Genomic DNA, 7,288 nt, shown 5'->3' on the forward strand with positions numbered 1-7,288 from the left:
TAGTCAGGCTGGTGTGGAGTTCTGTGGGTGTATTAGTTTTCTATTGATGCATCACAGTATTATCTTAGTGGCTTAAAACAACACACATTTATTATCTCAGTTTCTGTGGGTCAGGACTCTGAACATGGCCTAGTTGGGCCTTCTGCTTATGGTCTTACAAGGCTTCAATCAAGGTGTTGGCCAGGGTTGGATTCTCATCTGGAAGCTTGACTGGGGAACTCATGTAGTTACTGACAGCATTCAGTTCCCTGTGGTTGTAGGACTGAGAGCTTCAGCTTTTTGTTTTGGGGTTGGGTTTTTTTGTTTGTTTGGTTTTTGATTTTTTTGGTCGTTATTACCTATTGGGTAGAGGTGTCCTTCAGCTTATAGAGACCACCCACACTTCTTTGCCATGTGAGGTTCCCCAACATGGCCATTTTCCTTCTTCTCAGCTAGCAAGGGAGAAACTCCAGCAAGACAGGGAGTACAGATTTATATAACATCATCACATCATTATGTGCATGTAATCACATACAACCCAGCACCTTTTCTGTATTCTATTGGTTAGAAGCAAGTCTCAGTCACAGTCAAGGGAAAACATTAGCAGGTGGGGATCACAGGAGCCATCTTAAGAATATGTCTGCCATGACAGACTTGAAGATCGTGCAAGTCTTCCTTGTAAGGTGGGATTCCTGCCTTACCAAAGATGGCTTCTGTACCTAAAAAGGGAGTGTGGTGCATTTTTTCCTCCTTTGTGCTACGAATGGATGACACCCAGGAGAGTGCTGAATAGAAGCATAGAGGGTAAATGAATAGAAATGGGATCATAAAAGGTAGGGAAAGTAAAAGATATACCTAATTCCAAAACACATTTTCAGGGTTGAAAATGCTGTACCTGGAAGCAGCTTGGCATGCAGCTAGCTAGACTGACCCTAAACAAAGGCTTCCTGCATATGAGGAGCCGAAGGTGCCCATTTCCACAAAAGGTCACAGGTATAGTGTAAAAAGTTCTATTATATGTTCCTTTCAATCATACCTGCATAGATTGTATTCAAGTTTTAGTAAGACCTTAGAATAAGACCTTAGAATGAGTAAGACCTTAGAATGATCACAGTAAATGTGATCCCAAATCTACTTTAATGTGTGACATACATTCGATTATTCATTTAGTGAATTGTTATTGAATGCTTACCGTATATATACAGGGCCCTTTGTAGGTGCTGTTCAATTTTGCATGTTCGTGGTATGGGTCAATAGGAAAGAGTGCTACCATCTACTGGCTGTACCTACCATAGGTGTGGGAGGAGGAGTAGAGGCCCACATGCCTAGTTTCTGCCAGCCCTGACATATAGTGTTCTTACAAGAAGTTTGGTGGTAAAGCACAGGAAAGTGAGTAGATTAGTCAGAGAGAAATTTTGAAAAGGAATGACATGGGCCTGCTTATAGGCAAAGGAGAAGCCCAGCCAGTAAGAAGAGACTGGAGATGAACGTTACTTTTTTTTTCCTTAACATATATTACATTACTTTTTTTTTCCTTAACATATATTACATAACTTTTTTTTCCTTAAAAAAAAGTAATGTAATCTCTCATTACTTTTTTTTTCCTTAAACATATATTACATTACTGTGTGTAATACATGGCAGTAGATAACATAGTAACCAAACTAAATATATCCCTGACCCCTTTGCCTTTATGCCCCATCCAGCTTGGAAACATAATGATTTCAACAATTGCTTCCTCCCAGGCTTACCTCCTCCACCCCTTGTCACCTTTTGGCCCTTCTTCCTTTGACTATGCAAACCTAGAGTATATCCCTAATCATGTCTTCTGCTGCTATGTTGATTGATTGCCTCCTCAGTTGGGTCCTCACTGCTGGTTGGTGGCCTTGAATTCATATCTATTTGCATTTCCCGCAGTAGCTATCCAAACCTCTTCTGTTCCTTATTATCCTGTCTATTGTCCTTCTCAGTTGACTGTGCCTCCTGTGATGGGGTCTCTCAACTTCCTTTCTACTCATCTCATAATCTTTTATTGCCATCCTCACTTTTCTATTTTCTTGCAACACAAAATAAATAAATACACACAGGTATCCCTACCTACCTTCTGGACAAGGTTTTCAGTCCCAAACCCTCCCACCTCCTCAAAGCTTATTTCCAGCCACAAGCATCCCTCACTCTAGTTGAAGAAGACATATTACCCACTATAGCAGAGTATATTACAGAATCATTGCCAAGCCATCTGTGCCTTGACGTTTGATATCTCCCTTAAAATTAGAGGGGGAAAAAACTGTAACAAGTGTTTTAAAGTTCAAAGAATTTAAATAAGTTAAAATAATAGTATTTATTAAATTAGCAAGTTTTAAAATTTAATTTTGTTCCCAAAGTGATAAATTTGTACTTCATAGATAATTTAGAAATTTAGATTAAAAGAGAAGAAAATAAAATCCATCACTATCCCGACATCCAGAAATAACCATGGCTAATATTATATCTATTCGTCTAGTCATATAGATGTGTCAGATTACATGGTACCTATTATCATGTTACCTTCCTTTTTCACAATTAGTTTTCAATATTTTTATCTGTCCTTACATATTTTAATATATAATTTGTAAACGTTTTAAATACTGTATAGTTTTACATTATTTAATAAAACTTACCTTTATGGGTATTTTATTTTCCCAGTGATTTATGTTTTAAATAATTATGTGATGAAATCTTGATAGCTAGACCCTTTTTGCAAATTCCTGATTATATGTTTAGAATAAATTCCTTGAAGTTGAATTTTAGATCAAAGAATATTTACATTTTAAGCCTACTGATACCTGCTGCCAAATAATTGTACTTCAAAATGGTTGTAACAAGTATTTAACCATCAACAGCGTATAAGAGTATCTGTTTTCCCATACCTTTTCCAAAGCAGTGTATAAAAGAGCAATCTTAGCCACTTTGCAAGGAGAAACTGGTATCTTATTTTGGTTTAATTTCCATTTCTTTGATTACTGAAGTCGCACATTTTTCTTACTGTCCATTGCATATCTTTTTTTGTAAATTGCCTGTTCATGAGCTTTTTCCTCTTCCCCTCATTTGTATGTTTATCTGCTTTGATAATTTTGAACTCATGGTTGTTCAAATTAGTAACAGTGTATTTTGTACTTTCTGGAAGCTATAAATGGGGTTTTCCTTAACACAAAGGATAGACTGATTTTTCCATATAAGATAGACTAGAGAAAAAATGATGTACATACATATGGCATACATACATACATATGTATATGTACACATGTGTATGTGTGTGTATATCTGTCAGGCATAGCTTGGCAAAGACACTTAATACTGTTCTGTGTAGCTTATTGACCTTCTTTATGCAACATCACCTTATTGGTCATCATTCAGGGTTTTGGAATAATTAGTCATTTAGTAAAGTAAAGCATAATGACATTGATCTCAGTCTATTTATCTGACTTATAAATTTTTCTTCAGTAATATTATTATATTGCATTTTCTCTTTTAAGTTTTTCAAACATTTTTCAAGTTTGCAGTAGGTGGCAACAACAGAAAGCATTCTTTCATTTGGTTCAAAATGTAGTCAGGTGTTTATAGGGGGCAATATAAAGGAACTTGCCCTAAATGTGAAGAGCTTTGTGATAGAGGCTACTCCAGAAATGTAAATTCAGTGTGAAATTTGTGAGTGTTTCATAGCCCAGTTAGGAAGTAAGCTCCAACAAATACTCTTTTTGGGAAGTTGCATTTTCTTTTCCAATGTTGCAGTGCTTACTTATTGTAGCATGTTTTACTATTTTGGGGAATCTTACCCCCCACGACCACCTCTTTTTATATTTACAGTGGAAGCCACTCAAGACAACCAGCCTCTTTTCTAGAGGAGTGGCCTTTTGAACGATGACCATTTAATACAGAGCCTTGAGTAATTTAACAGACTAAAAATACACACTCAGAAAATGTGACCTTTTTAGGCCACTGCTTCCATTTTGAGTGGTCTTCATTGGAGCTTCAATTTGCTAATTTTAAAATTCAGGGTCAGTACACGTCTCGAGAGTATTTGTAATAATTTTCTGTAGAGCATAACATTCCCCCTGAAGTTGGTTAAACATTGTCTATAGTCCCTTCACGAGAGGGGCAAGCAACACCGCCACAGAGGATCTGGGGACACACCTGCTTTTGTTTCCAGACTACAATGACAGGTGGGTATTCTGTCCCAGAGGCCAGGAAACGTGGCTGTAAGATAGCCCTAGTGGTTGTGAGTTTTGAGGAGAAAAGAGGAACACTTGCTACTCTGGTCATTAACTCTTCCTCCTCAGCTTAGAAGAGGTTTCTGGTGAAGAACGGCTGTTGTTGGCTAGCCAACACAGAAGAGATCCCTAGGCTTTACAGGTGGTTTTTAAAAGATTAAAGCATTAAAATTTTGCAGGCTAAGGAAAAAGAAGAATTTCATAAAGATTGAAAATACATTCCCAGCCCCTTGCAGGTTTAACTAGGTTCCAACAGAGTTCTTAAGAATTGATTCAGATATTCTTGAATCATATTTTCTGTATTTCCAAAGCACTTGTTATGAGATGAACTGCTTCTATAATACTTTTATGACCATTTCCACTTATATCTTGATGGGTCTTGTTTGTTTGTCCAGGTTTTAGTAGTACCATATAGTTAAGCTAGTATTTTCTCTTGTGTTAGACTGCAGATACCTTTGAGACAAAAAATGTGATTTTTAAAATTCTTGTTGGCTTTTCTTTAGAACCAAGGACAGTATTCTATGTCCCAGGAATACTGAGTAAACCATAACTCACTGTCCAAAAAAAGAGGCAGCATTAGTGGTCACTATTATCCCACAAAGAAATACAAAGAACATTCAGGAGATCTGGGATCAACTCCTGGTTCAGCCACAAATTCCAAGACTATGGACAAATCTCTGAACCTCTGTTTCTTCATATATAAAAAAAAGAGGACAGAGTAGATTTGAGTTTTAAGGTTTTTCCCAGATCCTTGATTCTCTGAGTCAGTATTTCTTCTCAAGACGGCTGAAACAGTCATTGTTTATTTATCTCATTTAGGAAATAACCGTATACCACTTGGTAACAGGATATGCAGTATTAGGAGGAATGCAGACTAAGTAGCAGTAACACAGAGTCTCATAATTTTTAGTGGCTCCAAAAGGGAAGAATGTTGTTTCAGTCTTCATTAACAGTCTTAAAGTAGGCAGGTACCCCAGGACAGATGGACAACTATATTCATCAGAACATTCAAAACCCAAGGCTCCTCCTGTTTTGTTGTTTTGCCATTGCCTGGGGTACTATCATCTGCATGGTAGAAGCTCAATCAGCATGGGACTTAAGAGAGTCCAGCACAAGCAGCTTTATCTCCAAGAAGACCTGGAAGTTACAAACATACTTCTACTCAAACCCCATTGGCTAGAACTCAGTCATGTGGTCACATCTACAACAAGAGAATAGAAAAGTCTTTAGCAGCGTGGCTTGTACCCACCTACAACTTTAAGAATCCGGGTGGGGTAAGGGTTCTGTAACTAAAAGGAAAATGAGGAGATTGTATACTGGGGGACAGTCTCCGCCACTATGCCTTCTGTTATGATTTTAAACCACTCTGATAGTTTTTATTTTACTGTTTGTTGTTTTTCTATCTTATCTAATGAAATAGGCTGAGATCAGGATCTGTGATTTATCCCTATATGTGTACCCCACAGCACATGTCAAGGTATCTTGAACATAAATGACATTCAGTAAAAATGTGTATATTTTATTTATATACTGACTTTTCAGAGCATTTAAGTAAGCACTATGTCCAATAATCCTCCCTCCCATTACGCTGCTCGATCTACTTATTGCTTGTGTAGTGTATGTTACATGTAAAACTTTAATTCTCAGCCTAGTTCAGGAGACTATATTGGAACCTATGAAGTAGTAAAATTTTAAAATATCTATTATAGATAAATAGATTGATCAATTGGGGACAGGTTGCTACTAATAGCAACTACTGCCTTTTCTGAGTAGCATGATTATGTGTAATGGAAAACCAAGAGCTTTCCAGAGTGGCTTAAACATTTGGTTTTAAGTGTATTCCCTGAACATCACATATAATTACATTTATGAGAAACTTTATTTTTTTAATTTTTATTTATTTATTTATTTTAACATCTTTATTGGAGTATAATTGCTTTACAGTAGTGTGTTAGTTTCTTCTGTTTAACAAAGTGAGTCAGCTATACGTATACATATCCGCATATCCCCTCTCTCTTGCATCTCCCTCCCGCCCTCCCTATCCCACCCTTCTAGGTGGTCACAAAGCACTGAGCTGTTCTCCCTGTGCTGTGCGGCTACTTCCCACTAGCTATCTATTTTAAGTTTGGTAGTGTATATATGTCCATGCCACTCTCTCACTTTGTCCCAGCTTACCCTTCCCCCTCCCCGTGTCCTCAAGTCCATTCTCGGCATCTGCATCTTTATTCCTGTCATGCCCCTAGGTTCTTCAGAACCTTTTTTTTTTTTAGATTCCATATATATGTGTTAGCATATGGTATTTGTTTTTCTCTTTCTGACTTACTTCACTCTGTATAGCAGACTCTAGGTCCATCCACCTCACTACAAATAACTCAAGGAGTGGGATTGCTGGGTTGTATTATAGTTCTATTTTTAGTTTTTTAAGGAACCTCCATACTGTTCTCCATAGTGGCTGTAGCAATTTACATTCCCACCAACAGTGCAAGTGGGTTCCCTTTTATCCACACCCTCTCCAGCATTTATTTTTTGTAGATTTTTTGATCATGGCCATTCTGACCAGTGTGAGATGATATCTCATTGTTGTTTTGACTTGCATTTCTCTAATGATTAATGATGTTGAGCATTCTTTCATGTGTTTGTTGGCAATCTGTATATCTTCTTTGGAGAAATGTCTATTTAGGTCTTCTGCCCATTTTTGGATTGTTTGTTTTTTTGTTATTGAGCTGCATGAGCTGCTTGTAAATATTTGAGATTAGTCCTTTGTCAGTTGCCACATTTGCAAATATTTTCTCCCATTCTGAGGGTTGTCTTTTCATCTTGTTTATGGTTTCCTTTGCTGTGCAAAAGCTTTTAAGTTTCTTTAGGTCCCATTTGTTTAGTTTTGTTTTTATTTCCATTTCTCTAAGAGGTGGGTCAAAAAGGATCTTGCTGTAATTTATGTATACAGTGTTAGGGAGTGTTCTAATTTCATTCTTTTACATGTAGCTGTCCAGTTTTCCCAGCACCACTTATTCATTAATTAGCTCTAGTAGTTTTCTGGTAGCATCTTTAGGATTCTC

This window comes from Physeter macrocephalus, chromosome 1, assembly GCF_002837175.3.
Source record: "Physeter macrocephalus isolate SW-GA chromosome 1, ASM283717v5, whole genome shotgun sequence".
NCBI lineage: Eukaryota > Metazoa > Chordata > Mammalia > Artiodactyla > Physeteridae > Physeter > Physeter macrocephalus.